The sequence below is a fragment of the Equus quagga genome, unplaced genomic scaffold, assembly GCF_021613505.1.
Source record: "Equus quagga isolate Etosha38 unplaced genomic scaffold, UCLA_HA_Equagga_1.0 153_RagTag, whole genome shotgun sequence".
Taxonomy (NCBI): domain Eukaryota; kingdom Metazoa; phylum Chordata; class Mammalia; order Perissodactyla; family Equidae; genus Equus; species Equus quagga.
The window spans coordinates 5,204,667-5,219,210 of NW_025796915.1; the positions used below are offsets into that span (position 1 = coordinate 5,204,667).

At 40.6% G+C, this 14,544-nt stretch overlaps 1 protein-coding gene across 1 annotated transcript in view; it reads right to left on the bottom strand.

Annotated features, from left to right (window-relative positions):
- Positions 1 to 14,544, bottom strand: part of LOC124233071 (thrombospondin type-1 domain-containing protein 4) — a 548,658-nt gene that overhangs the window by 395,829 nt on the left and 138,285 nt on the right. The window lies entirely within an intron of this gene.

A 14,544-nucleotide genomic window follows, 5' to 3' on the forward strand; every position in this document is an offset into this window, starting at 1 on the left:
CCTAAAATGAGAATGGCAAATACCTAGTACATGTGCTGTGAATGCCCCCCGTCCCAGGATTCATGATGGACTCAGTGGACCCCAAATGGCCTCCAGGCAGCCCCTACGAGGAAGTGTGTTCCCCGTGACCTCTCTGGTCTAGAAGCCTAGATTTTCACTCCCCGTTAAACATGGAGGACTGACTATCTGCTTTGACCTCCTCTCCCTCCCACACCCTACTAAAAGGTCGGGAAAGCAATTTAAAAATGTTTTAACCCACAAGAACAAAGGCAAAAGCAAGGAGATATCAGCAAATAAAAGGTATAAAAGGTTTCCGCAAACTTGGAGAAAAGTGGATAAAAGGGTTGTGATAGAGAACACGTTGCAAACTCAGTATCCGCCATAAAGGATTCTGCTGAGACCAACACTAACTGGCCTGACAACCCCAGTGGCTCAGCCCTTAGAGGCACAAGTTCCATGAAAGACGGGGATTGGGTACATGACAGAGAACAGAGTTAGTGAGCCTACTTTATGTGGCCAGACCACTTTGCATCCCCTATCCCCCTCTCCAAGAAGGCAAGAGGTTTATTCTCTGGAGAAATTGAGGAAGAGCTGCAGACTAAGGAAGGAGACATGGTGGAGAACCGAGGTGAGGGGCGAGCTGCTTCCAGAACACCAGCCACACGTCCACCCCTCCAGGCAGGAGATTAAAGGATTCTTCTCTGGAGAAAATGAACAGCTCAGAGGAAAGACATGCATATACTGACATTTGCGTGTGAGGTTCCAACAAACAGGCCAGCTCAAAATCTGTTCTCCCCAAGGAAAGCTCATCAGCCAGCTACCCACCCATGCATGTAGAACTTTCAATCTGGCTTTAGTGCTTTATTGTCAAATGTGAATACTCGCTAAAGATCAACAAATATTCAGGGAAAGACTCTGACATGAAAGGCAGAGTCAAAACAAACAAAAATAACTTGGAGGTAGGGGGAGATGCAGGGAAAATAAAAAGAACTTTAAAAATCCTATTATATTCTTAGAGAGTGAATACATTAAGATATTGCATTCATGAAACAAGAACAGGATCTATGCTAAAGAAATAATCAGAAAACAAGCAAGAGCTCTTGGAAATTACTTGACCACAAAAATTAAAAAGTTCAACAGAGAATCTAGAAGATAGCCAACCAAACTCCCCAGAAAGTAGAACCAAAAATCAAAACAAAGGAAAATAGGAGAGGAAAGATAAGAAAATTTGAGATTCTATCCAAAAAGGAGTTCCAGAAATAAAGAACAGTGAAAATACAAAGAAGAAACTATCAAATAAATATTAAAAGGAACTACCCAGGCATGAGTTTCTAGTTTGAAAGGGTCTATCTTAAGGTAAGCACAGGATACCAAGGCTTTCCCCAACGCATCTCACTGCAAAGTATGGAAACCCCGGAGGTTGAGAGAACACCCTGAAAGCTTCAGGACACAAAACTGACACCACACACAAAGCAAGGAGAATCAGAGTGGCACCAGTCTCCTCTCAAAGCTGGAAAGACAATAGTGACATACTTTCATAATTCTCACATACAAATGTTTCCAACACTGATTTCTAAAACTGGTTTAATTATAAGCCAGTGTAGGGTAGAATAAACACATATTTTGGATATGCAGAAACTAAAAACAAAACATTTCCCTTGCACCCCTCTTAGGCAGCTGCTGGAGGGTGTGCTTGAGCCAAGCAAGAGAATAAACCAAGAGAGTAGAAGATATGGGATGTGGTAACAGAGAATGTTAGCTATGCCTCCAGCCGAGAATTCAACCAGTCCAGACTGGAGCAAGTAGGTGGAAGAATAAAGCAGCAGGTCTCCAAGAGGAAGCAAAATGTAAATGATAGGTTATTTTATGTATCTGAGCACTTAGAAAAAATGACAGACGTCAGAAAAATACTGTGATGGTTAATTTTATGTGTCAGCTTGACTGGGTCATGGAGTACCCAGATATTTGGTGAAACACTATTCTCAGTGTGTCTGTGACGGTGTTTTGGATAAGATTAACATTTGAATCAGTAGACTGAGTAAAGCAGATTGTCCTCCCTAAGGTGGGTGGGCCTTATCCAATCAGTTGAAGGCTGAATAGAACAAAAGGGCTGATCTTCTCCTGGTAAGAAGGAACTCCTCCTGTCTGACTGCCTTGAGCTGGGATATCAGTTTTTTCCTGCCTTTGGACTCAAAAGGAAACATCAGCTCTTCATGGAGATACATATATATCTCTTTTGGTTCTGTTTCTCTAAAGAATCCTGGCTAACACAAATATACTGATTTAGAAAGAGATGTGGTAACATATGACAGAACTGTAGTAAACAGCATTCCCACAGTCATAATAATGTAAACAATGACTATTTAAAAATTCTATTATAATTTACATGAGGAAGGTTAGGGAGGGGAAGTGAGGCTGGGGGTGATTGGTATAAGATGCTAAATCTAGTTATCTTACAAGAAGACAACAAGGCATAACCAAAACGGATAATTCACACTGTCTAGAAACATGGAGGTAAATGCCAAATGAAACAGCTCAAGAATTTGAAGATGGTTACCTCTGGGGAGTGGCTAGGATTTGGGGGAAATACTGTTATTCATTTTAAGTCTTTTAGGACTATTCAATTTTAAATTATATGCATGTGTTCATAAATAAACCTTAATTTACCAAAGAAAAACAAAGGTAACAAGATTTTCAAAACAGACCAATTAGAGTATGATTATACATGTTAAAAATAACCTGATTGGAGTGGCAGCAGAGACAAACCTTGCTGCCACCTGTAACACACGAGGACTAGGTTACTTATTCGTAACCAACAGTTTTTTATGCAGTTAAGTGTTTTATGGGTTTTAAACTAAATACAAAGATAACTAATTTATTTAATCTAAATATTTTTTATATTAAGCACTAGTGAGTGATACATCTCTGCTCTTCTCAGTAATCAAACTCTGAAATAAATTTAACTAACATGCATTTAGCTTCCTTGAAATTCAGTTCCTGGAAGCAAAGAACTTTTGCAAGTGTTGGACGTCACTGTAAGCAAGATCATTTTTAAAAGCAACATAGTAAGTTGATAGTTGTGGAGATCCCAAAGAGATACTAACAGGACAAAAGGGGAAAAATCTAAATGACACACAAATGAAACCCTGAGACATAGAATAAAATTCCTAATGGCAGCGTCATTCACTGATTTTAAAAGTACTCTGTTGCACTGTTGCAAACAGAGAACCCACCATAGCTGGTTTAAGTGGAAAATATATTTAACGGACATTAGGCAGCTCACAGAATCTCCAGGAGAGCCAGCTGGGAAGCTACTCAGCCAGGAACAGATGATGCGCTGTACCAGCACCTGCCCCTGGGAAGCCCTAAGGCTACAGACCCTGGCACCGTCACCCACAGCTCGCACCACCAGTACCCCCAACAGGGGATGGCACAGGGACTGAGGCAGTTTGATCCAGAGGAGAACTTCCAATGCCCTTCTCCCTATTCCATCTATCACTGGAAAGAAAGAACTGCTCAACATTCTTTGGGGTCTGATGTATACCTGCTCTGGGGAAAGGTGAGTGAGGAGGCATTCGGCACGAGTGGGTGATCCCCCAGTGCTCTGGCACCATCGCCTCATTCTGGATTATTCATCAGGGAGGGATCATCCAGCTAGAAAAATAGGAAAATGAATCTCAGCCATTCCTCTTCTGTCAGGAGGAAGCTAGAGACACATCCTGTGGTAAAGGATGAGCCCCAAACAAGGGCTGAGAAGGTGTCAGGCTAAGGCGACACCAGGCAGTTTAGAACTCTATGCTCTATGATTTTTGTTCTGAAAACAGATCATCGTTTATCTGTTTTCTGAGTCAAACAGGGATCCAGTTACTTACAATAATTAGATTACTGATTGGTCCACTTAATGTTCTCCATACTCATTTAACAGCTGCCTAACTAGTGCCTTCGAGAACTGGACCTCATAAGGGAGCCCACAAAAGCACGGCCTTTGGAACTATCGTAGCCTGGGTTCCCGGAAGCAGAGCTACTGCTTGATTCAGGAAGGAGGGTGTGGGGAGAGAGGCAGGGAAGGAGAGAGAAAATGGGACAGGGTGTGTTCCCAAGCTTGACCTCTGCGTGGTGTCCAGTGCAACTAACCCTGGGATCATGCAGGACCATATCCTAGAGGCAGCATTAACTGCTGTGTCTCAGGATAGTCCACTCAGCAGGGAGGAAGGGGAAAGAATTTAACTCTCATGTCCCATTTAATTCCCATCTCCCACCAATGAGAGGTTCGCCCCAGGTATGCTACCTCCCCACATTCCCTGGGGGTGCATGCATGAGTGCTGGGGCTTCTGGGAGTCTCGCCCCTGAGAGCTAACAGGAAAGCCCCAGGGCGGCAGATGAGAGGCTAGCAGCTGATGGGTTGTGTCCACAGGAGGACAAGTGTAGGGAGGACTGAGCCAAGACCCTCAAGTTAGGTGCAGCCAAGAGGATCTGAGGTGACATATACAAGACATCTCATACGGTGTCTAGTTCATCTCTAAAATTCTAATTCAAACTTCTGGTAATATTTAGTTATTTTCCTAAAAGAGAGTTGATTTTATTTTCAAAAAGCAACACTAATAAATAGAGATGTCTGCCAGTTGGGGTTTGCCCACTGAAAGTGTTTTCTTTGTTTCTTTATGCAGAAATCCCCCATGCGGAAGACCGCAGATCCCTGGAAGGTCCTGGTATTACTGTAAGGGGAGCCTGAATACATAAACTGCACGAAGTGTTGTCAGCAGACCATGTAAATGGGAAGTATCACACATGGGAACAGGCGCTATTTCAAATGTATGCTGATGCTATTGTGATTAAGATACTGAAATTTACTGAATGCGAGAATCACTGCATTCGTAAGGGCTCCTTTCATCATGGATGTCATCACTGTGCTGGGTCATTCTTTGTCCGCCTTCCCAGACCCATTCCCTGCCTTTCTTTGCCCTGATTTGCGTCTCAAGAGGGAGCCCGTGCCCTCTGGCTTCTTGCTGTACTTGGCCAGCAGGAGACAGGATGGTGAGAGAAGTCAGGGCATTTAACTTGACTCTCCACCCCGCCCTTGACTGGCCCTTTGACCCTAATAGGTCATTAGATATCTCCAGACCTCAGTTTCTCCATCTGTGCAATGGGGAAGTTAATTAGATCCTCTCTGAGGTGGTTTTCAGTTGCTGTCCCATGTTTTTACTTCTTGGATCCTCAGAAAGAACAATTATTCACATCTGCCAAATCAAATAGGTAAGAATTCCAAGCTGATGTTTCCTCATTGCGGTCAGGATGCTTTCTTTCACAAAGAGATCAAAACAAGAGGATAAGAAAGTTTCCAATTTGTCTTCCTCCCTTTTCACATTGTTTACTGTGGACTGATTCCTTTTTATCCTCGTAATGGATAACTGAATTTAGCAAATACCAAGCAAACAATTATGCGTGACTATAAAACTCATTTTTTTCTAAACATTTTATATGCCTCATCAGGCATAAACTAAGGCATGTGCAGCGGGAAGTGTCACCTAGCACTCTCTGTAGGTGGCCTCCCTATTTACAGGGCACGCTGCACACCCCAATGTGAAATAGAGTCAATTTCTTTCTCCCAAGTCGATTCTAGAGAGTGTATTAGCCCTCAGCCACAGAAGTCCTTCATTTTGAAACAGAGAAAGGTTAAAAATCCCTTCTTGAACTCAATGTATCCTGACACAGTTTATCAATCCAGGAAGAACTGCACCCAACTCCAGCGGCTCAGAACATCAGAAGCAAAACATGAAGCATCTGAAATATGCAAGTTCATCCTCTTGGCATCTGACCCCATAGTGGTCCTTGACTCCTGTGTGGCAGGAGGCTTGTCCTAGTTTCAAAAACGTGCAAGATGGTTTTCCAGAAGTTCTGTTTGTCTCATTCAAAGCTGTTTTTAAAGTCTCTATCTGTTTCCCAGGAACATATTCCTATTTCTCTTCATTACGTGAAGTTTGATTGTTTTTTCGGGTAGTATCTGGAACTTCTTTGGATATAAAACATCTAAATTTAAAAATATCCTCATGCATATCAAAGAAGAATGTAAGGACATTAATATTATTCCATAATGTTTATTACAGATAAAGCAATGGGTAAAAATCTAGATCACAGGTTTATATAAAAACACTAAAGGGATAATAAGCATATTATTTTTGGTTTTTCTTGGATGCTCTTACAATTTTCTGAATATTAAATATTAACATGGTATTCTGTAAGAGGATGAACTTTCTTCCATTTCCTTCTGTAAATACAAGCATCTGACACTGCTGAATTCAACCACCCAAAGGCTACTCCTGTAGCCTTTCCTTTGCTTCCTAAATATTTCATTTCCTCTGGTATATTTTCCAGGCAGTCACAATTTTTAGTATTAATTTATTTGTGACTATGACTTTAACTCAAGTGTTATGCTTCCCAAATGGCAGTCTGCATACTCCTAGGAATGGTGATCATTTGTTAAAAACTAGAAGTTTGAAGCATAAACTTGAAACAATAAAAAATGTGGAAGACAGGCAAAACGCAAAATAATCTGAAATCAGCACAAGTTTTGAAATTTCCTCACTATAAAATTGACGACAAATAATAATAACAAGAGCAAAACAAGAAGAAGAAGAAGAAGATGACCCCAAACTCAACTTATAGCAAACTGGCCACAGTCAATCTAAAACACAGAGCACACATTTACACACATACGTTAAATTGAAAAAATACCTTCTCTGTGTATGTCCAACAAAGAGTTTACCATCGTAGAGACACAAATGGTTATAAATCTGATTTGTTTTTATTATGATGGGAAAAAAATCTGAGTATTAGCTGCAAGAAAAAAATTTCTTGCAATGATATTTATTAAGAAACTGTAAATTTTTGAAAAAAAATCACCAGGGTTTTTTCAATTTAAGACAAAAGTTGGGATTTGAGCAATCGATTAGGAAACACAATTAATAAAGCACTAAGTTGCCTGAAGCTTTCTTCAGGATCAGTTTCAGAAACTGAAACCCAGAAGGTAAAGCTCAGTCAAGAGAACATGTGGTGAAGTCCTCATACGTATGCATAGATTTTTCTGGTTTGGGTCAAAAAGAGATAGCCAAACTAAAAATCAATAATACTACCAAACAATACATTTTAAACTATTCAACAGACACAAGTGAAGGAGCAGCTAAGGAATTTTCTAGGCAGTTGAGAGGTTGGTATTGATTCGTCCATTTCATGGTCTTTCCTTGTTCTGTTTATAATATTGTTGTAAAGGCTTGTTAATGTGCAAAATGCTTAGCCGTAAAATATCTGATGAAGTGATTTTTAATAAGGTACGATTATTCCATTCCATTTCATTCAGAGTAAGAATAGTGCTCCATTTCTGAAAATATAGAGACAACAGCTAAAACTGAGAATGGCAGTTTGGATGGAGGCTGGTAAGCACACCCAAAACTGCAACAGCTTCAACAGAGAACAACACACTCTTAAGGAAAAGAAGGAAATGTAGTGGCTGACTGTCGACTTTTCAGACACATTGTAATAAAAAGTGCATCCAAAAGCTTGCTCTGTTACCTAGTTGAATGCTGGCTATCAGGGGAGGGGAGGATAGACCATGGCTAGTGTTCTTAAACTTACTATTGAATTGTTGTTTTTCTTAATGGAGGAAAAAGTGTTCTTCAAAATAAAGGGTAAAGACTTGGATGCACTGAATTATTTTGCTATTCACAAATTCACTTATTTAGGAAACATTTTTTTCATGGCTGAAACCTCTCAACTCACCACAAGGCAGGGCTGACTGTTGCAATAAAAAAGCTTGAATTATATGAAGAGCACACAGCCTGGGGACGATATGTGTCTTTGAGACAGTTTATTTACATTAACGGTCAAAACAAAGAACGCCAGTTTTTTTCGTTACTGAAATCAGAAACACTTTGGGTCTGCCATGTTATAGAAGTAACTTGGTCCCTCAGCAAGAAGAAATACTTACTAAAATTTCTATCACAAGGAGCCTGAAAATGTAGCATGCAACCACTTCTTTGGCAACATTCTGGGCATCTCCCCACATACAATACCCCAACATTTATTTATATGAGTTTATGTTCTCAAAACATTATAACACCAAGAAAGAAGGAGAAGCTGTCTAGACCCAGAACCTACTATTATGCTGTATTAGCACTCTTTTATCAACCCAACTTTTAAAACATCCAAACAATAGTATCTCACTTTTCCCCTTAATGTAAGTAATACAAAAGTATTTTTCTATTAAGATAAACATGTATATTATTGTGTACAATGAAAAACCCATATGCATTTATAAGAATGTATAGACATTTCTGGCCTTCCTTCATGTTACTTGGGGCCACATACCCAGGGTTCTCATTCATTGGCTCTGGGATTAAGTACACTTGAGAGAAAAGGCATCAGAAGTACTATATCTCTAGTTTAAGTAGAATACTATGGTATTGACATAATTCAATCCAACTAAAATGTGAAATTCTGGTAAGCAATCAATGGGACTGTTCTTTTCTAAAATAAAGGTTCCAAACAGGTCATGAACCAAGGTCTTTTTCACTCAAATTCTCCATTTACCATTCCTGGGTACTGTCAATACCCTGGGTACCGTCAATAGAGCAGATCCCCACCCCTCTAATGTAGCAATTTAGCCCCTATCAATGCCGCCTCCAAATATTAAGTTATGCAGAAGTCTGAATTTAAAAAATAAAACATAATAAACCTCCCATGGTAATAGCAATCTTTGTGATGAGTTAAAGTTATTTACTAGCTATTTGATCTCTGATCTTAGCAAGCTGCTAAACCTCTCTGAACCTAAATTGAACCTAAACCTAATAATGACACCTATATTATAGTGGCATTCTGAGGATTAAGTCAGATACTTCCCGTAAAGAAGCTAAGCACAATGCCTGCCATACAGTAAGCATTCGCTAAACATTACTATTATTAGTCAACAAGTCTTTAGCGAACTGGATACAAGGCCAAATGCTATTGAGAGGTCCAGGAGTAAAAGAGATCCTCCCCACCCCCGACCCCCACCCCCAGCAAGAATTTTACAGACTAGTTAAGGAGAAGATATTACCAAAGAAGAAACAACAAGCCGTGTAAAACCATATTTGGGAAATAAGGCTGGTAGACTTGGTGAGTTCAAGTTCTTGGTCTCACTGGCTGTATGAACTTGACCAAGTAATCATGCACAGTAGGGTTAAAAATATCTAACCTGCCTACCTCAGAGGGTTGTTAGGAAGGTCAGAGAAATAATGTAAATGAGAATACTCTGGGGGCTAGAGAATTTTATGTGAGTATTTGTAATTATTACTGTGATTCCCACTAATTCTAGTAGGGTGATCTGTTCTGGGGCCCAGGATGAAAAGGATACATAAGTTGAAACACAAAGAAATCAGGGAGGAGGCAGGCAGTCAGGGAAGGCGTCATGGATCTGGTAAGTTTTAGGTGGGTCCTGAAGGCTAGACAGGATTTGGATAAATCAAAGAGAACTAGAGGAAATCCTAGACAGAGTCAACACGTGAGCAAGTTTGTCGTGACGCGCCTGGTGAGAGTGGAAAGTGTCTAAAGTGGAATGCTGGGAGAGAAAGTATGGGTAAGTTATGGGTGTTAGCCCATGTGGACCTTCAAAGTCAAGGAGCAGAGCTTAGAGTTATGTCGGAACCAACGCACCACTGCACCGGCAAGAGGCTATTGCTAGAAATAGGACTGTGACAAGAACCAGGATCAACCTAATATTTACATAAAGGTAACACAGCTCCCTCTCTTCCTCTCTTTTTCCTCTTTTACTTCCTTCTTAGGCTATGGTGCAATGGATAGGGATCTCATAAATCAGGGAACCTTTAAAACACTTTAATCTAAGCACCAGATAAGGCAGGGTCTCCTAGACAGCAGTAGTTTAAGTTAGACGCCAAAAATTTCCTTATTTTGGGAAATGTACAACAGTTTAGATAGCGAACAAAAGTTGAATAAAAAAACCCTCATTTGGAAATAAAATACTGCTCAGCTTGAGTTAACTGAACTCGTCTTTGGGACTGGAAAAATAATAATAGTAATAATGTAATAGCTAACCTTTATTGAGCACCTTCTAGGTACAAGGCACATTAATTATTGCATTTCATCTTTTCCAAAGACCTCAGAGGGGGATACTACTATTTTCCCCATTTCATTGATGGAGAATCTGAGGCCTATGATCCCAAAGCAAGTAAGTATCAGAGTCAGGGCTTTAAAAGCTATTCTATGTGGGCCTAAGCCAAAGGGCAAAGAATATGGTGACCACTGCGTATAACAAATAAGAACCTTTGTTAACAAACAGCTTTGAAAATTAAACTCCTTATAATGCAAACTTTCTTCTCGCTAAAAACTAAAATCTATAATTACTGAACAAGTACCTTTCATAAATGCAAATTTATTTTTCAAATGGAGAAACGGTTATCTTGAAATTTCCTAATGCTATGAAAAGGGGATTCCACTTATCATAATACATGTATCCAGAAGGAACTGTAGACACTGAATTTCTGTAAACCAAATACCAACTATATTTACTAAAGGACTTCTCTAGGGTAAACATGCAGTAAATATTTAATCAAATGAAAAATTGTTTTACAATTTGAATAGTCATTCAATAATTTATCTGTTTTGTGAATTTGGATTTACAGCAGACTCTTGACATTCCTGAGGCCTATATCCGGAACCTTCTTGAATTCCCAGATTCACAAATACAAAAATGTTTACAGAGGCTCCCAGCTTTCTCTCGAATCACATTTCCATGGAGAGTTGGGTGAGTTTCCTGTTCACAGCCTTACGTTACAGACTACAAGTTAATGATACTTTCAAACTTCACTACAGGTTTCTCTCTCGCTTGACAGCCATTTTTCAAAGGAACAAAATTTCTAATTATTTAATGAGCCGTGTTGCAAATGCACAAATAAGTAGAGAACAATAAAGCTAAATGACCCTTTTCCATACACATATCTTGCAAAGCAGACTTTTCAGATTCATATCGCAGTCAAACTTTGTGCCTCGGACCCTCAAGGGAACTCCCTCACAGAGAGTGAAAAACTTGTAAGTTAAATCCATGAACATCTAGGATCTAAATACATTTATTAAGTTTGCTTGAGCAGGGACATGGGCTGTAACTATAGAATCCATAGAAATTCCATTGTTTTTGCTAACCCAAGAGTTACACTAGTTAATTAAGACTTCTGGTGACGTCTCTAGAAAATTTGATTATAGAAACATTGGCCACACGAATTACAGGAATTTGCCTATTCATTCAAAATCCCTATATTTTGCATGGTTGGGGTTGGTAAAAATCAAAGTTGGACGATTTCACTGCCTTCGGTAATGGAACCCAGGCACAGCTGGCACCACGGGCACAGAGCCCCAGCAGCTGGACCTTCCTGAAGCACTGTGCTGGACCTCTCAACCCCGGGCTGGGTTTGGATCCCTCAAAACACCGCTAACCATGACAGGCAGGAGAGAGGGAAAGAGCGAGTGAAGGAGTAAGTGAGAGAAAGAAACAAAGAAAGAGAGGGAGGGAGGGAGGAAGCGCTGAGAAGAGAGAACAAAAAAGGAATTTGGCTGCTATTAGGGAAAAAAAAAAGGAACAAGAAAGACATTATCATTTCAAAATATATAGCTTATACGTTTCAGAACATATTTGAAAGCACTACTGCCAGATTTTCAAATTATTTATTTATTTATACCCCTTCTTGTTCCAAAGAGGTTTTGCAGCATTTTGCTGCCAGATTAATATTCCTGAAGCTCAGCTCTGATCATGTTACTCCCCTGCTTAAACCCCCAATAGCTCCTCACTGCCTAGAAAATGAAGTCCAATTTCCTTAGCCTCCTATTTGAGGCCCTCCATAATCTGGCCCTAAACTCCAAGCCCAACCTTATCCTGCACATCTTCCCTTTACAGACTCTTTGTTCCAGGCAAAGGACACGCCCTGATGTTTCCTTAGTACATCCTGGGTTTTCCACCCTTGCACCTTTGCTTGTGCTGTTCCCTCCGCCTGGAATGCCTCTCCCAACATCTGCAAATGCCCCATCCTACTCACACCTCCAGGATCTGCCTGGAGGATGCCATGCATGTAGCAGGCACTCAGTCATAATAGCGGAACTTACAACCTTTATACACGTGCTTTATATACTTCATCTCACTGGACCCTCACGATAGGAAGAAGGAATTTCTTACTGAGGTCCAAGGAGCTGGAGTTGGTACCCCTGGGGTTGTGTCCTCTGTTCATTGTCCTTTCTGCCACCCCAAGGCTATCTCTCACACAGAACAAAAGGTGGATACATGAATCAATGCCAACATGTTGTAGCAATCTTTTTTTTAAGGGGAAAAAGTGTGCCTTTCCATTCTGTGTGAACTCGAATTCACTTGTCTAGTCCAGAGGCCCAGTTTCATTTGGCAGCCCCTGCGCAGCCCTCGCCAGGCTCCATGAGACAGGACACCACACGAGCTGATTCTGAAAAGCAGAGGCTCCGGAGGTCCAGGGATCCAGGGTGGGAGTAGATACCCCAGAGGCCTCTCCAGGGTCCCCACTGGAGATGCCATGAGATGATAACAGAAGGAGACTGATACCCATCGTAAATGTCAGTGGATCAAGCTCTACTCCTTCACATTCTAAGAACATGCCAAAGGATTTTTTGAAGGTGCCATTTATCACAATGGGTGGGAGAGCAGGTTGCTAAAGCTATTTATACAACTTCCAAAGCTAGCTTAAACAAACGTGGCAACTGGGTGTAGGACAAGGCATCGTGACTGATCGATGGGGCTTTATTAAGCACGCAAAGCTGCCAATATCTACATGCTCACTGGACAAGGGCCAAAGGTATTACGAGATGAGCAGTTACATAACCTTAAGTACAAATGGAATTTGGGCTGTATGCATCTGATACGCTTCTCCTTTCTAACTTTTGGCATCAAGAGGTTACACGAACTGACTGGAATGTAAGAACCCCCCCTCCATTTTCTCCCTTTCCCAATGGCAGGCCTAACGATCACAGCAGAGACACTGCTTACTAGTCACTGCAAGTTTTCCCCAAACCAAAGCTCCACTGTCCTGTTTAAATCTGACCTATTTTTAATGGGCTGCTCAATTTAAAATCAACATCATTCGCTGGAGGATGCCTTTAGATGAAAGCTGTTTCCAGGGATTAATGCAAACTTCAAATCACTCCCCTGGACAAAACTCAACTCAGCTCACTCGATCAAATTGTAAAGCAAAAATTCATTCAGTAACTATGTGAAATCTATGGTTGCCCTGCCAGTCTCCTGCCCTACTCTGCTGTTGACTTCTGGCCTCACTAAATGCATGACAAGGCTTGTCTGCATGGCATCTCTGACCCTGTAATACCTGGCTCTGTCTACGCCTGTAACCTATCGTACTTCAGTCTCTCCCAATAGCAGTCCCTCCCCAGTCAGTGACTGCTCACTGTTCTCCTCCTTGCCTCCATACGAAATACCATCTGCAGCAAGGTTGAAAAGAAAAAGATTAACTGAATACAATGGAGAACTGATTTACTAAACTTTTCTTGTTATTAATTACTAAGTAGCAATCTTGAGTTGTAAATTCTGTTGACCAGCTCCAAAGCGCTAATTAACTTACATTTACAAAACTTCTGTCTGCTTAGAAAGTCCTTAGTTCAAAACTAAAATTCATATAAGTCCTTTCCCTGTTTTCATTCTGAACCATTTAAACATATCCAAACAGATGTTTGTCAACAAAGTTATACGGTGGATTCGTCATAGGCGATATTAGTGGGTGTTGGTGGTGGTGGTGGTAGTAGTCAGCATGTGTATGTATCTAGCTAGCAACTCAAAAAGAGAGAAGAAAAAAATCCAGATAAAAAGCTAAGCACTACCCACGGAAGGATGAGCTGAACCGGATACAATGAGGCAGTGATGACCGCTTCTGCTTTGCCCCAGGGGGCTACAGAATCTGTGCTGTTTTAGTCCCAGCACAGAAAGGGCCAGAAAGGTGTGTCTTCCTTAGTCCAAAGATCACTGGACACCATCAGGGGGTGAGAAGTGAGCAGTGACAGCCACAGAACAGAAAAGAGAGGGAAAAGCAAAAATCCAGAAATTTCTCCCATGCAAACAGAAACGGTTGAATGAACAAAAGGCTTATATTTCAAGGTAATATATATCACAATTAGGAATCTAAAAAATATATCCCAATATATACTCAGTTGCTAAGGATTCGGGTTCAAAGGAGTCGGTTCAAATAACTAGCTGTTAGTGCAGCCTAGGTTTGCAGCAAAGAGGCATGAAAATGACAAATGCGAACTCAGGATCTGACGACAAGTGGTCTCCATGGTTCAGGCTGAAGATAGCTGGGTTTGGAATCACGATAATTCAGATACAAATAAATTGCCACCACTTTAATTTTGTTTTGCTGCAGTAGATACAGCCCCAGAGGCAGATGGGAAATACAATTCCAAAGGCAGAATGAAACCTATTTAATACATAGATATCAGACAAACCAGTTTTTTTTTTTTTATTAAGAATTTTTTTTTTTC